This window comes from Lepisosteus platostomus, chromosome 27 (genome assembly GCF_059453375.1).
Source record: "Lepisosteus platostomus isolate fLepPlt1 chromosome 27, fLepPlt1.hap1, whole genome shotgun sequence".
Taxonomy (NCBI): Eukaryota; Metazoa; Chordata; class Actinopteri; order Semionotiformes; family Lepisosteidae; genus Lepisosteus; species Lepisosteus platostomus.
Window position 1 is genome coordinate 1,504,791 of NC_142637.1, and position 13,767 is coordinate 1,518,557.

A 13,767-nucleotide genomic window follows, 5' to 3' on the forward strand; every position below is an offset into this window, starting at 1 on the left:
TCAAATTGCAATAAATTGATGTTTTCATTATTGCGCTTTGTTACATTGTACATTGTTACATTTGTTGAATCGTTTGCGCGATTCAGTGTGAGGCTCTTTGAGAGGTTCAGTGGTGAATAGCGCATTGTAACAGAAGGAAAATCCATCATTAGCCTGACAACATGCTTTTTGCTGGCCTTAGTTTCTGAGAATAGTGAGGGGAGGCTACATATGCTCCTTGGGAGCTCCTGACAGATGGCATTCAATATCAAATCCCTTTTATCACAGGATATAACCCATATTTGTTATCTGATTCCATATTTCAGATGCTGAGATTATTTCAATATGGTTTCCAACAGCAAAGAAACTCTGCACAACAAACTTTCCCTTCCCATCCCAAAGGCTTTATCCTGTGGATTTGTCAAGATGTAGCACCGATTTCTTCCTTTGTATCTCTCAATCTAAAGTAGACCCTTTCTCTCCCAGCCTCCCAGTCTTAGCTGAGTTGTGAAGAGCTCATAAGCTCTTTGTCTCTGTTGCTGACAGGAGTCCAGAGCAGAATGAATTTTCTGATTTTCAGCTTTGAGCAACTAGACCATGAAAAAGGGGCAAGATGGTTTGTAAAGGAAAACAAGCTCATTTCTGGAAAAAACAAACTAAGGAAACAGATACAGTATAATCATCTGAGTGTTAAAATGCACTTATTAATCCCAAAACATATATAATAAATATTTAGACTTATATCTTTTTATTATAATTTTTTGGTTTGGTTTCCATCAATTCATATTAGGGACAACACAAGAAAATATTATGACAGCTTATATGTGTATGAAAAGCACTAAAATGCTACTTTGAGGCTGTAATCTACTGGGTAGCATCTTGGACAAGTTAGACAAGTTTACAAAAGAGGAATACAACTGGCTAGACCACTAGCTAGTTAGCAATTCCAGCTTCCTCAGTTATCTTAATTACTGTTTGCACAACAAATGTGTACCTGTATTTTGGACAGAGGTCTGGAATTTAACAGGCATAAATGTATGATACTGCATTACACCTCAGCACATAAGATTAGAATTGTTTTATTACATAGGCATGACATTGGAGGACTACCATATGTTTTTTGGAAGAATGATTTTCAAAAATTAACTATGTTGAATCCCAAAAAGGCAGGCTTTCCAAATGTAAGTCCGAATGTAAAAATTAATACTAGAAAAAGCTGAATGGTGGAGTCTTATAATACATCCATAAGATGCCTTCCCTCTGAAAAAAAACAGATGTAATCATTTTTCTCATAAATGTCTTGCTTCCTGGGAGTAATCCTACTCCCTACTCTCTGCTTTAACTTCTGTGATCTCCCCCAAGCCCCAGAAAAGCACCTAGGTAGAGTTTTCTCAGCTCCGCTCACTGCAGTTCTGACCTGTGACTCATGTCTTGTATTTGCATGTCGTGTTTGCTTCATGCTTGACGTGTCTGTCCTCAGGGAGGTGATCAGAGACACTGATTTCTCTCTAACTCTCTGCAGCCACAATCTCTATTTCCTTGTTTCTCCAGGGCTATAAATACACTTTGCAGTTCACCAGCATGTAGTGGAGAGGCTGTTAGTCTTCCATTTCCCCTCTTAAAGCCTGGGAGCTCTTCTGCCTGGACATGCCTCTGCTTTTAAATGCAGTCAGATGGCCTTGCCTGCTCAGATGGTTGATTGTTCAGCCTTTATCAGACCTTCTAAATGAAATAGTTCTGGAACCCCGTCTCGCTGGTATTGTACAGCCCATCCCTCTTGTTTTTGTCCCCAAAATTTTACAAAATTCACTTTGTATACTCAGATCATTCCGAGTGCTGTGCGTGTCTGGAGAGCCTGGTGCTATTACAGAAAGAGTCCTTAAAATGGGATTCATGCAGATCTCTCATGGTGTAAATGTCAACATTATTCTACTGTGCCAGGCTCTACCTCGTGCATCAGGCTTCCATATACAAGTGTGTGTCTTTATTCCTTTTGCGATGATATTTCAAATGATTATGATAAAAACAGAAATGATTCTCAACTTCTTGTGGAAGGTAAGTAGCAGTTCTGCATTAAGGAATGTCCTGTAGAGGGCAGTGCTACTGCATAGTCAGTTCTGCTCTGGATATATCCTTATTCTGTCTAATACTAAATAATGAGCAGAGTATTGGTTTCTCTGTGGGAATAAATGTGTACAGGAATGCTTCTATCTGGTATGCAAAATTAAGTGGAAAGTGATCACGTTATAAACTCATTGACATATGTCAGTCACATGTAAGTGGAGCCAACATCTGAAAAGTGAGGGCGTGTTGTAGGAAACACCACTTGAACCAATTCTTAACATCCTCTTGGCTGGTAGATTCTGTATTCTTCTACACAGAAGAATACTTCACAGAAAATCCTGTGCACCTGGAAACACTATAAATAATATTACATTCATACCGAGAAGAACTCTGGGAATAGATTGAACAAATAGCATTCTTATCTTCACGTAGTCAAAAATAAGATAACAAGCGAGATAACTAAATAAATATTGTAAATATACTGGAGACAGGATTCTGTCAGACCAGGCTCTGTTTAGATACTGGGAAACAGTGCCCCCAGTGTTCAATGTGGTTCACTCCGTCTCTTCGTGTGAGACGTGTTCCTGCTGAGAGTCCCACTGTGTGAATCGATATCCCCCCGTCTGCAGCCCTCGGGACCCGACCAGCACATCAAACACGCGTCTGGCTCAGCAGCACTTGTGTGAATAAACACTTCACTAAATAAGGCTGCTGCAGTATTCCAGTCTTCTACAGCAACAGTGTTGTGTCTATTTCACGATACTGGAGCACATCAAAACTAGAGATTTAAATATGGCAACAATGGAGAAGCATGCATAGTCATTAATCCAAGTCAGTCACTCTGCTCTTTTGAAGAGCGTCCCAGGACCATGGGGGTGTCAGTACCTCAGTGGGTCAGCTGGAAAATCGCAGCTCCGGACCTAGAGCGCAGTTTCCTCGTCACGGCTGGGTAGGACCTTCTGGTCTGAAGGGAAGGGTGCCACCATTTTACACAATGACCCTGTGGTCCAGTGACGAGTGTCCTGTCAGAGCTGACCATACCTCCATATGGGTAAGTGGGGTCTCTGACACACAGGATCCACTGTTTGCCCTTGACAACATCGTGTTAGAAACACCCAGGGTGGCAGAATAATCCATAGTTTGAGCTACGATACTGTAACTCACTATTCATGTGTCAAAAACCCCTGAAATAAAGACTCGAATTTCTAAATGTGAATGCAAAGGTGAGATCTTTAAAATCATTTTCAACTTTTTTTTTATTTTCGGGGTTTTTAATGAGCCTTAATGTATGTACATTTTACCTGTTTAAATGTTATCATGATGGTCAGAGTTACAAGTAATTAACTCAGATCACTTTTTATCTGGCCATATCTTTTATTAGGAATTTGTCTTTTTGCAGACCCTAACTTGCTCTCCATGAGACACACAGACAGGGAGAGAAGCCTGGGGGTCAGAGCTCAGGGTCAGCCATTTCTACGGCACCCCTGGAGCAGTTGGGGTTAAGGGCCTTGCTCAGGGACCCAACGAAGTAGGATTCCTCTGCTGGTCGCGGGATACAAACTGGCCACCTTCCAGCCACTGGTGCAGATCCTGAGCCACAGAGCCACCGCACCGCCAAATCTGCAATTCTAAAAATTTTCCAGCAAATCATTGTCTTGGCTACAATTGCTAAATGTAATTCTAATGCAAATGATATTTTGCAGTTGACAAATCAGAAGCAAAACCCCGTTTCTTAAAGGGAAATGATACTGTCCATAGCAACTAAAATCGGAAAAAAAACACGTGAGATTGGATGCGTTCTAATAATCCTGTTCTGCTTCCCAGTGTAGCCGTAGATGTTTGTCCGTGATTTTACTTTGTAGCGAGCTTCTCAATTACTGCTGTGATCGTCGTGGGCCGTGACAAGATAGCAAACCAACTCGTTATTATCCGGTTGTGCAAAATCACTTATTCTGGCAACCCCGCTAACAACAGGGAAAGCTGCTCGGTTATTTTGAATGCAGGTTGTGTGAAACATGAGATAATATTGCTGAGATCTGTTCTGTTCTCAGACTGTTTAGAAATGCCAGCCTTTTGACCTGCAGGTGATTTGTACCTCTTAAGTTTTTTAAGGCCTTAAACTTTTGTCCAATACCACTACTCATACAGTAATTAAATAACGAAATCGAAATTGGTAATAATTGAAATATGAATAAGGAAACCTAAAAAAATAATGACTGCACTATATACACTTGGACAATGCAAAGCTCCAAGCGTCTTTGAAGGTGTGCATCTCAACCAGGACAGATTGTTGGGTTATTGTTGGCCCCCTTCAGCCAGATTCAGGACGAACAGCTGCCACTCAGACCACAGCTCGTAAAGACATGAAGGGTTTGAGCTAGTACACCAGGCTAATGCCTGGATGGAGTACTGCGCCGAAGGCAAGCAGCCAGCTACAACCGCAGCTACTTCGACCAAAATCGCTGGCGCTGGGGAAGGCACAGCCTAACCCGCCCGGCTGTAGTGTAAGCCGAGACGCGTGCCGATTGGCTGTCGGGGCCGGACAGGGCCCGCCTCCCTGCGAGCCGATCTCGGTCCGCTCCGAGGGAAGGGAAAATAAAGCATGTTTGTGTGAGAGCGCGCTGTCACAAGAGGCGAGGGAGGGGGGTAGGGTGGACTCCGGTTCGGGTGAGGGGGTGGGCTCGGTGGATCGAGAGGGAGAGAGGACCTGGCCCTTTAAATAGATCAACCATTCGGTGGTGAGTAGCTTAATGCAACGCTGTTTATAATTTATTGCACAGGTGCGAGAAAAAAAAGCATGCCCTTCTGGCGAAATGTGTAATTTTCTTGCAAGCGGGGGACGGGGGTTACGCACCGCTCCTGTGCCGGTTCTGTACGGCGGCTCGGGTCCGGTATCGCTTTCGGTCTTTCGCTAGGACGAGCGGCGGAGGAGTGTGGAGAGGAGGGTTTAAGCTAACACACCAAGTGGTCTTTTAAACCCTGCGTATTGTTCTGTTTATTCTTCAAAGAAAGGGGGGAAAAACACGCCAGCGGACGAGTTAGAGAGTAGCGACCGAGGAGGGGTGGCGATACTGCAAAGGAATAAATGTATCTCTCTTTTTTTTTTTAAGTGAGACGCGATTGCAATACGAATTTTGTCCCCGCAAATCGCACAGAAAGTGATTCTGCGTTTTGCGAAGTAAGATGTCTGGCTGGTATTTAGGGGGACAGTGTGTGTTTCTCCAGGTCCTGTGTGGAAAAGCAGGGAGACAGCGAGTAAAATTGAGGTGCGATGGGATCTGGGGAGCTCGGTAGGCCGGTATATATCACGGAATACAATGGACTGCGTGGATTTCTAACTCAAATATATGATTTCTTTTTTTTTTAGAACAGAATTCAGGTTTGCTTGCGGTGAGGATTATTTAATTACTTGCGTTAGCCAGAAAACCGAGTACAACGGCTCTGGAAATAATGCCCTGGAGCACGCCGTCGTGTGAATATAAATTGTTGCTCCCCGGTTATAAATAAATTAATAATTCAACATTGTTGGAAGGTTCAGTCCTGAAGAAAGAGCCGTTTTGTCAGATAGACGGAAAGTAGGAAGTAATTTCTGATTACTGTTTGAAATAATTCGAATAGGCAGAATACAGGAGGGTTTCCAGAGTTTTCCCCCCCGTTTGGTGTCTACATACTCTTATTAATAACGTTTGTTTACGCCTGAACGTTTCTAATGCATTGTGGTTCACGCTATACGCTGAAACTTAGGTCAGTGATGCGAACTTGTTCACCTCTTATGTGAAATTAATCACTTTAATTTTGGTGAGTTTCTGTATGTCGTAGGAAATTCTCCCAAACTGCTGAGCGCGAGTGGCACTACTGCTCCAGTTACCTGTGTTTGGCACCTCTGCTACAATTATGTCGTGAAAAGTTGAGCAGGAGACGCTTGATTTTCTAGGAAAGCTTTTTTTTCCCCCCCCTTCTGTGTAATTTAGTCAGTGATACACCAGCAGCATTCACCTGTCAGACAGGTGTCTGGTTTTGAGAGCGCAGAGTGTAATTGTGTCAGGGGTACACCAGCAACATTCACCTGTCAGACAGGTGTCTGGTTTTGAGAGCCCAGAGTGTAATTGTGTCAGGGGTACACCAGCAACATTCACCTGTCAGACAGGTGTCTGGTTTTGAGAGCGCAGAGTGTAATTGTGTCAGGGGTACACCAGCAACATTCACCTGTCAGACAGGTGTCTGGTTTTGAGAGCCCAGAGTGTCTCTGCCATGGCTGTTACCCGTCTGCGTTTGGCTCTGTGACCTGCACTCAACCCGGGACACAGTCAGGAGAAAAGGCACCGTTCTCATGGAGGTGTTTGTTGAGGAAGAGTGTATGTGCTGTCACTGCTGAGTGTTCAGTTCAGAAATGTCATTCTAAGATTGTTTCTCTAGCTATACCCTGCATATGCGTGATTCCAAGTTATTAATTAAAATAAAGGGCCCATCAGTATAGAAAACTCCATTCTCTTTTTTTTTTTAATGCTCTGGTCTGCTGGAGGTGAGACAAAAGTGAGGCTCCTGGACGCTGTCTGTCTCCTCTCGGCTGGGTTGTGTTTATATACTTTGCATTGTTTGATTTCCTGGTTCCTTTCTTGTTTAAACACGTAGAATTCCTGTTGGCTCTGGTGTGTGAGGGTTAGAGCTTCTTGACTTGTTGCCCAGAGATATAGAAATATGTTTGGTGAGTGCAGTTGGTGGATGTTTCGTTTCTCAAGGCAGCTAAATTGAGTGTCATTTCGGCCTTAGTTAGAAAAACAAAGAGTCTGAAGGTGTCGATGGACTATAGTTTCAGTGGCTCAGCCTTGGACATGCTTCTGTGATCTGTGGATTTTAGGAACAGAATGCCTCTATAGGGTGGCACCGTTCGCGTTACTGCGTCACTGCGCTGGAGCCCTGGGTCCAATTCCAGACCTGGGGTGCTATCTGTGTGGAGTTTGTAGGTTCTCCCTGTGATTGCTTCCGGCTGCTCCCATTTCCTCCCACAGTGCACTGACATTGAAAGTTAACTGTCCGGTGTGTGTGTGTGTGTGTGTCAGTGTGTCAGTGTTTGCCCTGTGATGGACTGGTGTCCTGTCCAGGGTGTATCGTGCGTTGTGCCCATTACATGCTGCGTAGGCTTCAGCTCCCCTTTGGCCCTGAATTGGATAAAGAGCGTTCGAAAACAGGTGGATGGGATACCTCTACAAAGCATAAGGGACCCCCAAAGTACCTTCCGTGAAAGTGCAGACCTGGAGATCACAGGTTTTGTTTCCAAGGAAACACTCCATGGGTCTAATGTACTGCTAATGCATTGCTGGGAGAGAGGGGAGCAACTGATGGGCCTGGGGCCCTCAGAGGTTTCTTTTCTCCCACCTGGAGGTTTTGTTTTCCTCTCCTGGGTGCCCACACGGTCTGCTGTTGCTGTTAACTGTAACATAGTTCTGAAAAGCGCTTAGCGGCAAGCTGTTGAGAAGGAACTGTAGCAGATAAAAGATAGATCTAGAAAGGTGCAAGACTTTAAGTTTGAAACTTCCTTAGCATGTTAAGCAACGTCATTGGCAGTGAGAATTTTCTGGCAGTGTTTTGGGACAGGGCTTTGGAGACCAACGTTGCTCACAGAATGCAATGTGCTTGTTTCTAGGGAGTCACACTCCTGAAAGGTTTATAGCGATCCAGAACTAGTGATCCAGTGATCTGGAACAAATGGTAATTCTGCTTATCTAGCTTATCAAAGATAAGACCAATGAGCTTTCTAGAAGCACTTGTTGATCAGCCCTGAAAAAAGCAATCCCTCCCTGTATTGAATTGATTTTTATTTTAAGCTTATTAGGTAAGCACACTGGTGAACGCTGTCAAAAGTAATTCATTCTAGAACACATTAACTCTTCAGCTGCAGCTGTCTTAGACTTCACAGTGTGTCTAGTGAAGTTGTGTTCTTTGCTTGTTTTTTTGGCAAGGATTTGTGCTGTCTTGAATGCCAAATAACATTCTGTGTTTTAGTCAATTGGACGAGCTTGTCACAGCTGGTTGGATTGCTTTTCCAGATGCTGTCTTTATTGCTTGTGTTAATTGGCCATTACAGTTTGATACCCGCTGGTGTGAAAGGCTGAATTTGTAAGACGTAGCGGCATCTGGTATGGAATGATTCTCATGGTGCGCTGGTACATGATGGCAGAATATGTAGGAGCGATTGTAAATACAGTACGTAGGAGATGCAGGTGAGAAGGTTCTGCCCATCAGGTTTGTCTGGTACTTTAGTGGCTGAGTGAATCTAGACTTCTGTGCAAATTATTCCTGAAGGAACCTGTAGCTGGGGCTTAAACTGCCTGACTAGGACGTCCACATGGTCTGCTCGTGATGTAAAGAAGTTCGTTATTCTCCCTCCTAATTTTTATTTTGTTTTTTAGCAGACCTCCTCTATAACCCCTATTTTATGCACTCGCAGATGGGAGGGCCTGATACCTTTGTGTTTTTTCCAGCTAAGACCTCGCATACATTACAGCATATCAGCAGCCATATCACCCTGCAACTCACAACTGGCAACCCACTGAAGCTAAGCAGGTGTGAGCCTGGTCAGTACCTGGATGGGAGACCTCCTGGGACAAACTAAGGTTGCTGCTGGAAGAGGTGTTAGTGGGGCCAGCGGGGGGCGCTCACCCTGCGGTCCATGTGGGTCCTAATGCCCCAGTATAGTGACGGGGACACTATACTGTAAACAGGCGCCGTCCTTCGGATGAGACGTAAAACCGAGGTCCTGACTCTCTGTGGTCATTAAAAATCCCAGGGCGCTTCTCGAAAAGAGTAGGGGTGTAACCCCGGTGTCCTGGCCAAATTTCCAATTGGCCCTTACTAATCATGGCCTCCTAATAATCCCCCTCTATGAATTGGCTACATTACTCTGCTCTCCTCCCCACTGATAGCTGATGTGTGGTGAGCGTTCTGGCGCACTATGGCTGCCGTCGCATCATCCAGGTGGATGCTGCACATTGGTGGTGGTGGAGGGGAGTCCCCATTACCTGTAAAGCGCTTTGAGTGGAGTGTCCAGAAAAGCGCTATATAAGTGTAAGCAATTATTATTATTATTATTACTGCTCTAATTAACTAACATCCTAAATATAGTTCTTCTAACCAGGCTTCCATGTGTTTTATAAGCAACTGTACCTTTAAAAAAGTGAACGTTGTGAGTAATTAACTAACATTTTAAATCTTGAATATTTTAAAGGAAATATTTAGGTTTAATTGACTTCTCAGTTTGGAACAAAATCGGAGGGCCCTTAAGTTCTCTGGTGTCAGAGTTTGAGACGCCTGTTCTCAACTACCTTGAAGAGATAGAGGTTTGGCTAGAACTGCCTTTGATTTAAATTCCACACTTGTTTTGCTATATTTCTATACAGTTTTATAGCTTCCCCCAATTGTATTGATGAACATATGGAAGAATCTGTATAAACACCCAGATCTCTTTCACGAGTAGGTCCTATAGCTCTGAATTGCTCATGTGATATGTATAATGCATGCTTCTACTTCCTGTGTGGATCACTTTGCAGTCTATTTTAAATGTGTCTGCAAAATCCACGATCTTGTCTGTCATATCATAAGTCTCTTGATGCTGTTTGATGCTACTCCCTCTATACTTCTGTCATCAGTGAATTTGGTTAATTTGCTAACTATACCCAGATCTAAACTGTTGGTGATCAAAAAGAGCATTGGGCCTACAATGTACCCCTGCTGTACGCCAGTTCCTACATCTGCCCTGTAAGAGGTCATGACTCTATAGATTTTGCATTGATTCCTGTCGTATCCGGTTCCCAATCCAAGTGCATGTGTTATAATGAATTCCTGTGATGTTTAGTTGAAGAATGGACCTTACATTAGGGACCTTAATAAAAGTTCTTCAGAAACCTCAGTTGTTTGTTGGGGGAAAAGTTCCGCCTCCACTGAGCAGGTTTAACTGTATCCTGAACTGACCTGAAAGTGCCTTTGGAAAAGCCCACTGCAAGAACTGGTGCTTTGCTGGTGTGGTGAGCTGTTGTGCTTAGTCAAGCTTCCAACAGGAGCTCCATGCTTCAGAAGTGACAGACCTGGCTCGCTGTGTGCACATGTCTGCTAAAAGTTGGTTTTCTTTGTATTAAAGCCTTTCATTTTGATCTGTGTAAAACAACCCGTGAAGTCTCACTTAATTTCAACAGAAAAATTCTCATCCTAACTAATTTTTATGCTGTGTGACTTCTGATTTAATTTTATGTTGGTGGCGATTTTTGAAAAGGACAGTAAAGGGATGCTTTTTAGCGTTTAACGTACATCTGTAAAAATGCCATTCAGAACAATATTTCTTGACATGGTGAATTCTTGAAGATTCAATAGTGCTATAGCCTTGCCTTTTAGAGTGCCTCAAGTCCCATCATGAATTTCTTTCTTGTGGAAAGTACATTTGGACTGTAAAATTCTTACTGCCACCTCAACTGAGCCAGATTAGATCTTCTTATTTTATTGATCACTTCATTCCATACCTGCGTCACTTGTGCTCTGTTTTAACATTCCTGCAACAGAGCTACCAGAATGGATGATTGAGAAGCGCTTCTCTTCTCTGCTGGGGGTTTTGAGTGACGCTGAGGTGATTAACACTTTGACTTGATGAACTGCTTCATTGCTTCTGTATTGACTAATGTGCTTGCTGGGGAATTAATAACACAAGATGTTTTCTTCCTAATGAGAGAGCGAGAGGAAACAAACTCTTTTTTAAAAGTTATTCAGATTTGACTTACTGGTCCAAATTGTACCCCAGAACCTTTTGGATAGAATTGTACAAATGTGTTTATTCTCTCTCGTGTGAAAAACAGGGATGTTATTTAATGAGCTCCCCCTGATTAACCAAAATAGCACCTCTTAAAACCACTAGTCTTCGTTTAAATATCGGGACCTTATCCTGTTGTATGACTTGCAGGGAAAGCATATTGAGCCATTAGGTGCATTAGGGGTTTATTTTTCTGGGTGTGTTGGGCGTAAATTCACTACAAAATTCGCCATGAACTCTGTGGACTCGCAACCACAAGGGAAGCTGACTTTCAGCGCATGTCCACTACAAGACCTGTCAATTTCACTGAGACACTGGAGGAATGAATTGATTGAGTGTTCTACAAGATGTAAAGAGCTAGATCTGTGTTGATGAGCCCTCGTTTCCAGGTGCCGGGGTGAGGTTCCTCATGTGGGTGTGCTGCAGGGCCCTTCCTTGCCACTTGCTGGGCAGGTGTGAAACAGGAGAGCAGTGGGTCCTCTTTCTGCAGGGATGGGCGACTTGCATACTGTGGAGACAAAACAGTGGCCCTTAAGATCCGTGTGCAGACGGATTACATCTCATTTGCTTAATATTTACCTGCTAACTGGTTTGGAGCTGGTTTGACTTGGGAAGAGGTTATTGCCAGACCACAGAGTTTTCATAAAGGATGTGCGAAGGAGGGCGACTCGCTCGGAGGTTAACTTCTGATCCAGTGCCCAGACCACAGGTTGAGCTGCACAAGTCCCAGCATCTCCAGTTCACGGCTGGGTGTGTGTGTATCGTAGTGCGTCTTCACCCCAAAGGCAATGAAGTCTCTTCTTTTAGGGGGGGCTTATCGTCGGATGGAAAATTAAATCTCCAGATGACGTAGAGACGAATTGGACGTGGGCAGTCTGAAGTCTGAGGTCCGTCTCTGGGCTGTCACTGACAAAAGCAGGAGAGTTACTGGGATGTGGTACTTTGCGAACAGTTTTTCGTTTCCAGGCCACGCAGTGCTGGTCACGAACTCGCTGTTTGGACACCATTAGCTCTCTAGGCTGGTACTCCGGTTGCTAAGTAGCTGTGGAAGTTATTTATTTATTTCCACTCGTTTGTCTCCGCTTTGGTGTGTCTTTCACTAATCCCACCTGCGGAGAGAGCGAGAAGGTGGTCGTCTCGGCCGGCGATGGCTGCTGGCCGTCAGAGGGGCCGGGCTCTGATCGAACTGTTGCTCCTCCTCCGATGAGAAGTGCAGCGCCGGGGGATTGTCTTCGATTGCCGACAAGTCATGCCCTCTTTCCTGCCCACCCTCCCTGTGACCGGTGTTGCCCACTAGAGCAAGCGGTTGATCTGACCCGCTGAGGCCTGGGATCCCGAGAGCTTTCACCTCTCGAGGAAGCGTGGGAAGGGAGAGGATTGGTGTGGGGACGTCCTGTGAGGGAATGATGGGAGGCAGACTGGAGATGTGCAGGTCACTGGCTGTGCACCACTGAGGTCAGGTCCCCTGGGCTTGCAGTGCAGCAAAGTCTGCTGGGATCTGCAGTGCCCTCTCTCCTCCAGCTCGCCTTGGCTCGGCCGACGGATGACTCTGATAGGTGGATTCGGGAGCTGGGGGGGCTTCTATTGTTCCCCAGCTTGGCACACAGGCTGAGAGCCTCTTTATAAATCAGTCATTTGGAAGGGAGTCGATATGAAATGGAAAAAAGTTAACTAATAGAAGGCCTGGGAATCAGATTAGTTCACCTCAAAGCAAAAGAACTCTCAAATTGTAACCTTTTGTGAGATGTGACTTGTTAGCTTTTTCCTGAAGACATCAGCTCATTGTTTTAAAAGAACTTTTGCGCTCCCAGTTTTTCTTGCTCTCATCCAGCAACCAGATCCCTGGCTCACAGTGACTGAGCAGCACAGAGATCTGTCTTTTAGCTTCAGTGGTATGCAAAAACCAAACCAAAAATTGTCTGGGACACCGTTCATTTTTGCTGGCTGTAGACCAGGGTTTGGGGGGAGAAAAAAACTCTGCTTTGAGATTACAATCTAGAGCATGACGTGCAGTTAACGTCTCTTTTTTTATTGTTGTTATGTTGAGGGAGAGGTACAGCTCCGGAAGTCATATTAATCTTCTTACGGAATTAGATTAACAGAAATCAACACACACAGCGCCACCCTGTCTCCAGTTCCTCAATTAGAACGAGTCTTTTCTTCTAAAAAAACGATATTTCATTCCTTGAAATTGTAAACCAGTTTAGGTTCTGCTGTGGCTAATTTTTCAGCAATCTATTGACTAGCACAAAAACCAGAATATTCACTTTTCAGGAGCATCCCATTTTCCTTTGTGCCTTTCAGATTTAGTAATTACACAGTGTTTTGCTGCGCCTTTCCAATATGCACTCAACAAGACGGTAAAGAAAACAGGGACATGGAAGAAACTGAAAGCCCATTTTCTCTCTTCCAGACAGTTGTTTTGTCAAAAATGTCATATGGCACCATCTTCCTCAGTTTATGCATTGAAAAATGAAACAATGCATATCAATCAGATGATTTTTCTAAGAGCACTAATTGAAAACATTTTTACAAAGAGGTTTTGAATCTGTTTATTAACCCATGAAGGACGAATGAAGAAGTAGCACAGTGGTCTAGTATACAATCCAGACGCACCCGGCAGCTGCTGTTGGTAAGGATGTGCAGAATGTGAAGGAGAGCCAGGACTTTCTTTCAGGCATGAGTGGAGAGCCCATGAGCCCCTGCGCCCTGTTCACCAGGTCTGGGACCAGAGACAGTCCGAGAGATCCCACAGAGAATTGTTGTTTAAAGCGATTTCTCCATCAGCCCGTTTTAAATAAGTCACCAAATTGTAAAAAGTAGATGAATGTGGAGGCCTGGTGGTGCAGAGGTCAGCATTGCTTCTTCACAGCTCTGGGGCCCTGGGTTCCGTTCTTGGCCTGAGGTACCATCTGTGTGGAGTTTGCATG

At 44.3% G+C, this 13,767-nt stretch overlaps 1 protein-coding gene across 3 annotated transcripts in view; it reads left to right on the plus strand.

The window, feature by feature from the left end:
- Positions 1-4,645: 4,645 nt before the first annotated feature.
- gng7 (guanine nucleotide binding protein (G protein), gamma 7) overlaps positions 4,646-13,767 on the plus strand; it is a 102,045-nt gene continuing 92,923 nt past the window's right edge. The window contains exon 1 of one of the 3 annotated variants that reach the window (XM_088622240.1): positions 4,646-4,781. The gene's annotated coding sequence lies outside the window, so the exon portion shown is untranslated. The other 2 variants (XM_088622244.1, XM_088622241.1) reach the window with 2 other exon arrangements.